Raw genomic sequence first — 12,387 nt, 5'->3', positions numbered from 1 at the left:
AAAGAGTGTTCCTGGAAGAAGAAACTGTAGAAACATAAGCCTGAGTCAGAAAGAAGGAGCGATCACGCTGTTCACAAAGGGGGCCAGTGGGACAAAAGGTTAGTGAGGGGGAGAGGTGGAACCAGAGGAGGAAAAACAGGTTCATGGTCTTGGACGCCAGAAGCCAGGGCTTGGATTAATTTACAAGTGCAATGGGAAACAATACTCTTTTAGCAGGATATTGCTGTGACCTCATAATAGGCATAAATTTCTCTATCCACCAACTGAGGTGCGCAGAAATGTGACTTCTCTAAAATGGAATTCAATTCAGCTGGCAACGTTTCATTTCTTCTGAAGGAGAGCTCCACCTTGCCACAATCCGGTTGCCTCTGGTTTACAACAGATTCTTTGGGGAAACTGCTTGGTTAATTGGTGATCCTCTCCAACCTCTCTCCCTTGTCCTTTCTCTCTGGGTGGTGTCGGGGTTCAGGGGAGGGTCCCCTACTGTTCTGGGGCAGGGAGGTGCTCGATGGTCCTTGGTCATCTTGTTCTCGCTACCTTCCAAGGAGGTACACTGTCCTGCAAGGCCACCCTCACCGGGCCATCTTAGGTGGCCTCTGTCCCAATCGGGAGAGCCCAGGACCCCTGGCCACTCTGGCCGTTTCCTTGCTGCCTTGGCCCCTGTGAAGCTTTTCAAATGCTCACCTCCCTGAGCACCTCAGCACTGCTGCCCAACCGCTCAGGGGCCCCGTGGGCGCAGAAATTGTCTCGGGGGTTTGCAGCCTCTAGGATGAGTTCCTGGGAGCCAGGCATCCTTCAGCTTACCTGGGATTTCTACCACGCTTGCTGTACTCTCCCATTGCAGCAGTCAGCCCAGGAGATGGGATGCTGGACCCCTTCCCAGGGACCCCTCCCAGCATCTAAATTATGGATGACTCACAGCTGCCTTTTTCTCACTTGCAGGCTGAGCTCATCCTTCTGGGTGGGAAATGGCTCTCGTGTTTCCACGTGCTTCCACTCTGAAGGTAGAGTTACCCCAGTCCTGGGAAGTGTAACAGGGTCACGATATTCCACCTGGTTGCGGAGGGTAAAAACTGGTTCCACTTAAGCCCTTGGTCAAAGGTCAGATTTCCCTTCATCCCACCAGCCCCACAGTCAGGATGTTCACATCCACGAGCACCTCTGTCCTCCACATTAGGGGGGACTCGGGAGTGACCTGGGCCCTCGGACAATGGACAGCGTGCTGGTCATCAACAAAGGGCACCAGGGGCTGGTCTCTCCAACTCTTTCACGCTCAAGGCTGCCGGAGGCCCACACCCGGCGTTCCCGCTTCCTCGCTGCTTCCTCAGCTCCTGGCATATTTTATCTCAGCTCTGGGAGCTTAAACCAGCTCTGTAACTCTGCATCTGAGTCGTCACATCCTCAGGGCCCCCAGGCAACGGCTCCTGAGCCCAACAGATAAGTATTTGCAAACGTTGCTGCTCCTGGTCTGGGTCAAGTGGGTGACTCAGGCCCACGGGTAAGGAGGAGGGACTGTGTTACCAGAGGACAGCTTTCAGGTGGAACGGGGTTGAATTGCTGAGAGAGAAATTCACCAGCGAGTGCGTTGAAATCTGATTCTAGAACATTCTAAACATCTAAACCTTCCCAGTGGCTGCCGCCCAGCAGCAGAGGATGAGGCTGCAGTAGGCTAGCGCAGATGGTGGCTGGGCCTGGGGTGGCCCTAGGGATGGGGACACACAGAACTGTACTGATTTGTCTTGTATTTTGTATTTGTAGACCTACTATGTTGTGTGTGCCTCTAAGTAAGGGACCTTCTTTCAATATATGAAGGACACTTGGAGACTAGCTCTGCGTATGAGTGGAATTTATGAATTCTATTTCAGTCTATTAACCTTTCTCAACCTTTCAGGGTCATCTTGATTATATTCTTGTTCTGGCAAAGACTAGCCAGTCCATATAAATTTTGATTAACGGCAACAACTAGCCAAAGAAAGCAGCTGTCTTTTGTAAACACACTCAGGATCTACTTTGTCCACTGAATAGTCATCTCCGGAGGGGCTATATTCAGGAAGGATCCTGTCTGTAGGCGATTAGACAGTATAATTAAAAGGGAATGTGCGTTTGCTATTTGTTCTTGAAAGGTGTCTAATTTCTCTTTTTAGCCTAAAACCAGCAGGTTCCAAAGTTCAGGCAAATTAGAGCTCGATTAGCCTCGGTGGAGCCCACCCAAGCGGTCTCTCTCATTGTCCAAAAAGGAAAGTTTTGCTGGCGGGATGCCCAGGTCAATGAGCGACACACCCCTGGTACTTGGGTGCCTCCCGCCGAGATTTCCTGTCCCTTTGGTGGCAAATCTGTCCCTGCTGTGTGAACAATCACACCATCTGCCTTGAGTCTGCAGGACAGGAAAGCGTGAAGCAACAGTCCCTATGTATAATTAGCCCACCGCCGCGGCCTATTCTAACTTCTGTAACCACAGTGCCTATAGCATACTCTTGGGAAACAGAAAATCATTATAAGAACTGCTCAGTGGAGCCATTTCACAAGCTCTAGAGCAGAATTGCTTAAAGCAAAGCACAGCGTTCAAGGTGGAAAGTCAAATGCAGAACAAAGGGACACTTAGAACAGCTGGTTTGCCAGGACCATTTTCTGGAGTTAGCAGCCTGTAAAGGTGTGCGTTTTTCTTAAGCTACAAGGAAGATTGATTATTCCATGAGAACATCTGTAGGCCTGGAGCTGGAGAGGGTGTTGCTTTTTTTGCAACTGTAATTGTAAACAAGAATGCTGGCAGGGCCTCTTTAAACAGACCAGAAATATGTATTCTAAAATCAAAGGGAATCTTCACCCCTGCTCCTGTGGCTTTATGACAGAGGCAATGAAGACTGTAAGGTGGCTGATGCAGGAATGTGGGTGAGGTGACGTCACACACTGCACTTGGAAACTAGCGCAAAAGCATCTAATTCTGGGGTTCCTGAGCCTTTCGCTCTCAGGATTCCTTGGCACTCTTAAAAATTATTGAGGAACTCAAAGTACCTTTTTTTAAGTGTGGGCTATATCTACTGATATTTACCGTATTCAATATGAAAACTGAGAAAATTTTTAAAACACAGGAATAGTGAAACCCTTAAGCCATTAGCTGAGCAATCTGACATCATCACACCACAGGGAGTCTCTGGAAAACACCACTGTACATGTGTGAAAGAGTGAAAAAAGCAAAATATATCCTAGTATTATTATAAAAGTAGCTTTAACCTCATGGACACCTTAAAAAGGTCTCAGGACCCCTCAGGGGCCCCTGGACCACACTTTCAGGACCACTGATATAGAGAAATGTAAATAATTCCTGGGTCCCTGATGAATACCACTGAAGAACTGAATTCTGTGCACAGAGGGACACTCCATTAGTACTGTTTAGTTTACAATCTACAGTCCAAAGAAAGAGTCACAGCACAGTGTGGAACAGAAGAGGATTCCCATTTTACAGAAATTAAAAATACATCTTCAGAGCAGGTGTACAGCAAGAGAGCAGCACAGTTGAATGTCAAGTTTCTTTCTATTCATTCTTAGTCTACCTTTTCATGTGCATTCAACACATGATTTGGTCACTGATATTTAAAAACCGTCACCACACCTATAGTATTTATCAAGCACTGAATGTGTATGGAGCACATGGAAGTTCTCTGTCAAGACAGTGGTGGGCACTTTCCAGCCACTAATTGCTATTTGTATTTTGCAGGTTCGGAAGTTAAAGTGGAGAGAGGTTAAGTTAGTTATCCAGATGGCCCAGCTAGAACGTAAGAGGAGAACAAATTTTCAGACCCAGGATGCCTTTTGAAAGCCCAGATGCTTAACCACAAAACCATAGTACATCCCATAAACACCCCTGTGCCTTCAAGGGCCTACGGAAAAAGGCCCAGACAGGTAGACCTATGTCACCGGTCAGTCTCTCTCACCAGGTCGATTCAACATCAAATAAGGGAATGTTATTACATGCTTCTTGTTGTCGGGAAGAAAAACTTCTCCCTTCCTCCTTTCGAGGTTCTTTGATTAAATTGATCTATAATTAATACGTAAATTGACTGGTCTAATAACTAAATTGATAGAAGACAGATTAACAGGAGAAAATTTTAATTACGTACATATGGGAGCTCAACGACGTGAGACGCAGGACAAGTTGGGCAGTTGGGGCTTATGTGCCATCCTGAGCTAAGGAATGGGATGGGGTCTGGGGCTTCCAAGGGGAGGAGGGGGACTCACAGGCCAAGAGAAGAGCAGGTGTTTGGTAATTAGATGTTTGTCCTGCCACAGGTAGGTCCTTCAGGTAAAAAATCGTCTCTGATCATAGCTCTCTTTTTGGCCAGGCCCCCTATCTAAATTTTTTCAGGTAGTTACGGGAAGAGTAAACGGTTTTCTTGAATCTGCTGGGTCTTGTTTGCCTTCAGCTCAAAACAATCCACGTGCAAAAGTGGCACATTTTGGGGCGGCCGATTCTGCTCCCACTCAGAGTGGAGGCGCCACTGGGCTGGAGGGAACCATCACGCCATCATAGAGAAGGAGGGTTTGTGCTGGGCTGCAGGGCAAGACGGACGGTTTCCAGGAAGAAAGACTGGAATTGGGATCAGAAGCTAGACTTCAGCTGAGCCCCAGTTCCATCATCACTCAGAGCCCAGTCCAGGCGTCCTGGGGGTGAGGGCAGCCGCGCAGCCGTGACGTGTCCAGGGGCTGGCACGGGTCTCACTACCTCTGGGCAGCTTGTTGTCCCCTTTCCTTGCTTGTGCGCAATGGGCGTGTCCCGAGCCCCGCCACCCCAACGTGGCTTGTCCACTCTGGAGCTGACCCTCAGCCAGCAGCGCCCTGGAAACATGAGCTCTTCTCATACTTCTCATAGTTTCCCACCCGACCTCTTCTCCCTGAACCTCCTCTGAAATCGGACAGACCCGTATCCCACTCGAGGTCCCTCCGCTCCCTTGTTCCACAACCTTAGGCAGTCGCTTTATTCTCTTAGGAACTGCAACTTGCTCATGTGTAAAATGAAAAAAATGATGCCTTACAGAGTTGTTGTGAAGGTGAATGATTGTCAACCACCCCGTACGTGTATAATACTTGGTACACTGTAAGTTCTTGACCAATTAGAACGGCTATTTATTATCCATCTCTCATATACTGTACCTATGACATAGCTGCCAGCAATATAAGTTATGAAATGTTGTATTGGATTACTTCGTTACTTTGTTTCAAATTTCAAATCGTCTTGGAACCGGGTCATCATGGATAGATAAAAAAAGAAATAGAAAAAAATACTGCTAGTAGAGAGAACCATCTCCAGGGGGAGTGGAGAGAGAGGGAGGGAAAATGAGACTGGGAGCATTTTAACTTTATAATGTTCTCAGCACTTTTTGATCTTCATAAATAACCACAAGTCCCCATTAATATCCTTTTGATACTAGAGAATATTACTTATGAGGGCTAGTCAGATCTAGTATGTAACTATTTACTCAGGGGCAGAAGTTGGATAGTCAAAGAAGATGATTTTTGACTCTAGTCCCACATTCTTCAAACTTAACTTTTCCCATTGCTGTTTTCCAGAAAAGGAAGGAAGGAAGGAAGAAAAGAAGGAAGGAAGGAAGGAAGGAAGGAAGAAAGAAAGAGAGAAAGAAAGAAAGAAAGAAAGGAAGGAAGGAGGGGTGAAGGAAGAAAAAAAGAAAGAAGGAAAGAAAGAAAACCAAACTGCTTTATAAGAACCTTCACCCACCCTTGCAGATGCCACTACTCCATCACTTGACAGGCTAATCATCACTGTTGGTTTCTTTCCACCAAGTCTTTCTTATGTTGGTTGGGTATCTCAAGCTAGGAGAAGTGATAGTTTGCAATTAAAAAAAATTATTCAAGAGAGACGATGATTTTCATTTTTAATGAAATAAGGGTGTCAAAGGCATGTGTAGACAGTCAATGTGACTGAGACCCAGTGATGATCTGCGGGAGGATTTGGATTATTTCAATCTTACCAATACCCATACTGGCAGAGATTTATATTGAAAAGTTTGCATGCCACGTCACACACACTGCTATCATATTTAGATCTCATAACTACTCTTTGAATGGGGTTTTCACTTAGGATGCCTTTAGCTGAAATAACAGATGACCCAATTTAGAGTTAATAAAGAGAAGTTGGACGTTTTTTTTTTTTAGCTCACATGCAAAGAAGTCTAGAGAAAGGCTTCTCTCTGCCATCTGCATTGTCAAATATTCTCTAAGGCTGGTAGGATGGCTGATGGTGGTGATTAGACCTATAAGATTCCCCATTCATGCCTTGGGGAGAGAGAGAGAGGCTAGTTTGTGCAGCAGCATTTTCTTAAGAGCAAGGATGCTGATTTCCCAGAAGCCTTCAATAACCCTCTCCTTGTGTATCACTGGCACGGAATGGCTTAGGCACAACCATTTCTGAACTAATACGGCCCAGGAGATAGACATCTTTGATTGGCTCAGACTAATCAGCTATGATGTAATAGATATCAAGCAGTCAACCACAACGTCCTCTACATGTGTCCATTTTCTAGATCTGGGTTGGCAGACTATATAGCCCTTGGACCAAATCTGGCTGACGGCCGGTCCTTGTAAATAAAGTTTTATTGGAACGCAGACATGCTCATTTGCTTACGAAGATTTATAGCTGCTTTCATGCTACAATAGTAGAGCTGAATAGTTGTGACAGAGACCACAAAGCCTAAAATATTTACCATCTGGTCTTAAGAGAGTGTTTTTGACCCTGGTTCTAGATGAAGAAAGTGTGGTTGAGGTTAAATGACCTCCAAAGTCAAAGAGGCAGAGACTGGATTATAACTCAGATGCCCGAGGCTCTCTCTGCTACCAGTTCCACTGGGAGAGTTTCTTGGGATAGGCTTGCATTTTTTGTGAGGTGTGCCAATGCAGCCTTTTGTACACAGCATCACTGACATAGGCCTGCTGAAATAAATATGTCCATAATGACAAATTCAATTCTTAGGAACAACAAGTTCACACGCTGCTATAAATAGAGAAATAGGTTGGGGTATGAGAACACTGAATTCTATAATTCATCATGATAAGCTTGACACACCATTAAAAAAAACACAAACAACTGGGACAGGAATAAAATTTGTCATTAACCGTGCGGAATAAAATTAAAGATTTTCAGAAAATAACTTCACATAGATGAAAGGTTGATTCGTGTTACCTTGATGAATTTTATTCACAAAAAAATTAGTTTTAAGAACGAAGGAGAATGGAATCTAGAAAAATGGTATAGATGAATTGGTTTGCAAGGCAGAAATAGAGACACAGATGTAGAGAACAAACATATGGACACCAAGGGGAGAAAGGGGGATGGGATGAATTGGGAGACTGGGACTGACATATATACACTAGTATGTATAAAATAGATAACTAATGAGAACCTGCTGTGTAGCACAGGGAACTCCACTTCACTGTACAATAGAAACTAACACAGCATTGTAAAACAACTATACCCCAATTGAAAAAAAATTTGTTAAATGAAGGAGAAAACAGTGGAATGAATGAATACAGTATTCACAAAAAAGACTTACCTCTGATACCTGCTTTTCCTTAATTACACACTCACTATCCCTTCCACCTTCTCTTCTTCAGCCCCTCACCTTCCCCTCTCTCTGCCTTTCTGTAGCAGCCAGTCTCCAAGATGACTTTCAGTTACCCTCAGCTTTTGGCATTCATGCTTTTGTGTAGTTCCCTCCCACATTATATAAGTGTTGGTCTATGTGGCCAATAGAATATGGGCAAACGGATGGTATTTAACTCTAAGGCCTTGCCTTATAAGGCGTTGCAACTCCTATCTTGGTTTCCTGGATTGCTTGCTCTGAGGGAAATCCAGTCACCATGCTGTGAGGATGCTCAAGCAGCCCTGTGGAGAGCCCCCACGGAGAGGAACTGAAGCCTCCCACCAACAGCAACACCAACTTGCTAGCCACATGAGTGAGCACCATGGAAGCAGATGCAGCCCATCAAACCTTCAGGTGATGGCAACCTTGGTTAACATTCACCTGCAACCTTAAGAGAGACACTGAGTCAGAACTTCTCTGCCAACCCACAGAAAGTGGGAGATAATAAATGCTTATTGCTATTTTAAATCAACAAGTTTGGGGGTAATTTGTTAAGTGGCAATAGATAACATATACATTTCTTCCATCTTAGGTCAAAAGATTCATGGTAGAGTAGCAGGCAGGTCAGAATGAAGGGTTAGCAATGAAACAAAGGACAAAGAAGGAGACTTAGTAAGAAGTCAAATGATGTGAGGAGGAGGGAAATAAAAGGGGGAATGTATGATAGCTATATGGCCCAGAGTTTTCAGAGTAGTACAAGCTCACTATTCTGATAACAATAACAATAGTAGCTTTTATTGAGCACTTACTATGTGTGGTGGTATCTCTAAGTGTACTTTCTTTAAGGGACCACGGTTCTGATTTCTTGGATTAGAAAATATGCACCTTAGAATAAGGGAAAAGGAAAAGGGAGGGAACAGTAAGTATGCCGGAGAAAATCTGGACAGTAAGGAACTTTGAAAATAAGGCTAAACAAAAAATATATATTTATATGGAACTTTTAAAACTTGATGAGGGGCTTCCCTGGTGGCGCAGTGGTTGAGAGTCTGCCTGCCGAAGCAGGGGACACGGGTTCGTGGCCCGGTCCGGGAGGATCCCGCGTGCCGCGGAGCGGCTGGGCCCGTGAGCCATGGCCGCTGGGCCTGCGCGACTGGAGCCTGTGCAAGAATCCACCTGCCAATGCAGGGGACACAGGTTCGAGCCCTGGTCCGGGAAGATCCCACATGCTGCGGAGCAACTAAGCCCATGGGCCACAACTACTGAGCCTGTGCTCTAGAGCCTGCGAGCCACAACTACTGAAGCCTGCACACCTCGAGCCCATGCTCCGCAGCAAGAGAAGCCACTGCAATGAGAAGCCCACGCACCGCAACGAAGAGTAGCCCCCGCTCGCCGCAACTAGAGAACGCCCGCGCACAGCAACGAAGACCCAACTCAGCCAAGATAAATAAAAAAATAAAAAACAAAAGCAAACAAACAAAAACTTGATGAGGTAAGGGGAAATGTTGAAAATATCTATGTGTGTATCATAGATATAAGACACTCCTCCTTTCCCTATTTCATTTCATTTTTCCATTCATTCAATAAATATCTAGGTACTGAGCGATCACTGTTCTGGCCCTGGGATCCAGCACGAGAAAACACAGTCACAGAGCTTGCATTTTAGGAGGATTTTCTCTTTCTCAGTGGATGGCATCACCAAATATCCAGTCATCCTGCCAGAAACCCGGGAGTCATCCTAATTCCTCTCTCTTCCAACCTCCACAGCTGGTCCCCGGCATGCTGATGAGTTTGCACTTCTTTCTGTTCTCTGCTCCCACTGCTGCAGCCTTCACGTGAACATTCATCATTCTACCCTGGTGGATCAGTTTCCTGGGCCTGCTCTAACCAGTACCACAAACTGGGTGGCTTAGAGCAACTGAAATTTATTGTCTCATAGTTCTGGAGGCCGGAAGTCCGAGATCAAAGTATTGGTGGGGCCGTGCTCCGTCTGAAGGCTCTAGGGAAGGGACTGTTCCAGGCGCCTCTCCTAACTTCCGGTAGTTCCTTGGTTCATGGTGGCATAACTCCAACCTTCACTGGTGTTCTCCTGGTGTGTGTGTCTGCCTCTTCACATGATGTTCTTTTTATTGTTTTCTTTTTTTTTTGCGGTACGCAGGCCTCTCACTGTCGTGGCCTCTCCCGTTGCGGAGCACAGGCTCAGCACGCGCAGGCTCAGCGGCCACGGCTCACGGGCCCAGCCGCTCCGCGGCATGTGGGATCTTCCCGGACCGGGGTATGAACCCGTGTCCCCTGCATCGGCAGGCGGACTCTCAACCACTGCGCCACCAGGGAAGCCCATGATGTTCTTTTTATATGGACACCTGTCATATTGGATCGGGGCCCACCCTACTCCAGAATGACTTCATCTTAACTAATTGCATCTGCAACAACTCTGTTTCCAAGTAAGGTCACATTCTGGGTTACTGAGGATTGGGGCTTTAGCATCTTCCTGAGTGATACAATTCAACCCATAACACCTGGGTTAAGTTACAGTCTTTTCAACCAGCCTCCCTGCCTCTAGTAAGTCCCCCTCACATGAGCCCTACACCTATCCTTCACAGGGTGGTCAGTGTGATCTGGCTAAAATAAAAATCTGATTATGTGGCTACTCAGCTAAAAATCCTCCCAAGTTTCCCTTCTCTTTATTATTATTATTTTTTTTATTGAATTATAGTAGAATGGCAATGTTGTGTTAATTTCTGCTGTACAGCAGGGACTCAGTTATACATATGTATATATTCTTTTTCACATTCTTTTCCGTTATGGCTTATTACAGGATATTGAATATAATTCCCTGTGCTCTGTGATAGGACTTCATTGTTTATCCATTCTATATATAATAGTTTGCATCTGCTAACCCCAAACTCTCAATCCTGCCCTCTGCTGCCCCTCTCCCCCTTGGGAACCACAAGTCTGTTCTCTACGTCTGTGAATCTGTTTCTCTTTCATAGATATGTTCATTTGTGTCATATTTTAGATTCCATATATAAGTGATATCGTATGGTATTTGTCTTTCTCTTTCTGACTTACCTCTCTTTAGCAAAGCACAAAGTTCCTCAAAATCTGGCTTGAGCTTCCCTCACTAGCACCTCCCCTCCCCAATACCCCGCTCCATCCCCAATCCTTTACTTTGACTTGTGTTCTGGCTAAACCAGCTCAAATTTTCTCCTTCGGGATCCCTCTTAGAGGAAATTCTGTCTCCCTTAGCTCCCTGTAAGTAATTGCCTACCTCCTTATGACACTAAGTAGTAAATTGTTGGTTTCTCAACTTTCTTCTTAAATCTCTGAGTCCCTTGAGGCAGGGACTGTGCCTTCCTTGCAGTCCTAGTGCCGAGTATAGTATCAATTAAAAAATAAATATTCAATATGTGTTTGTTGAATTAACTTTACTGTCTTCTCATGGAATTATGCATTTTGTGGAGAGTGAGTAGAGAAGAGAAAGATGGTGGTCCAATGGTCCTATTATAGTTTTTTGAGAGCTCTCACTCGTAGAAGTCTTGCCAATACAAATCAAATGTTTGTATTTATTCATGAGCTCCCGACTCTCCTTGTAGAGAATGTTACGAACTAAGGAAACCACAGCACATATCCTGAGTCACATGATGGTTTGTTTGAAGGACATTATTTCCCATCTTCTCACTTACTTCAGGAGAACTTAAAGAATGAATGTCTGTAATTAATCTGAGGACTTTCCCTTCCAACACCAACCTAAAGTGAGATTCTTGCTGGAGTTGCCACAATGCAGATGCCACCATTCATTCTCACATGTGCGTCTCACAGTGAGCTCCACATAGTTTTCAAGGGGAACTTCACAGGAACTTTCTCTTCCCCCTCGGCTCCTATGAATCCCCTCAGTTTTCTTTCCATGTCTCTGCCTCTTTTCTGGCCTGTTCTCTCTTCCCCATAAACATGGTGGTCCCCAAAGGGGCACTTTGCATTTTCCAAACATGGCCACACCTTAATACCTGTCCCCTTCCACTTGCTCATTGAGAGCTGGGGTCCAAGGCTCCTCCCCCTGCATCTGGGCAGGGACTAGCGACTGCCCTGACCGAGAGTGCACACCCAAACCAGTGTTCTGGGACTTTCAAGCTGAGTCCCCCTCTCTCCCTCTCCCCCCTCTCTCTCTCTCTCTCTCTCTCTCTCTCTCTCTCTCTCTCTCTCTCTCTCTCTCTCGCCTCGACTTGGAGCCCAGCCACCATGTTTGAAGGAGCTCGGGCCATGTGTCGAGGCCACATGCAAGGCATTCCAGCTGAGGTCTCAGCCGACAGCCAGCACCAGGCATCAGACATTGGAGCGAATGAACCTTCAGATGATTCCAGCTCTGAGCCATTGAATCTTCCAGCTCAGGGCCAGAAGTCATGGAGCAGAAAGGAGACCTCCCTACTGGGCCCTGTCTGAATTCCCAACCCACAGAAACTTGTGAGAATTGATAACAGATAATTGTCACTTTAAGGTAATTTATCATAGTCCAGTAGATCATGAATATACACCAAGAATCCATTTTGTTCTCTCCCTGGGCTCTTTCGTTCACTCTGCTGATGTCCAGTTACCCCTCCCATCACCAATGCTCCTGTCTTTGCAACTGTCTCCCCTGTAATTACTCCCAGCTCTGTTTAGTGTTGTATTACCAGTGCCTGCAGGGCACCTTCCCCTGGGTATTCCTGACTACTTATTGCACAGAAAGACACAGCATCTTTCTTTTCAAATCCATTTTTCTTCTTCTGTTCCCTTTTTCTATTCTTGGCATCACTCTTTC

This window comes from Lipotes vexillifer, unplaced genomic scaffold (assembly GCF_000442215.2).
Source record: "Lipotes vexillifer unplaced genomic scaffold, Lipotes_vexillifer_v1.1 scaffold1055, whole genome shotgun sequence".
Classification (NCBI taxonomy): Eukaryota; Metazoa; Chordata; class Mammalia; order Artiodactyla; family Lipotidae; genus Lipotes; species Lipotes vexillifer.
The sequence above is the reverse complement of the archived record's forward strand: the minus strand, read 5'-3'. Positions refer to the sequence as shown.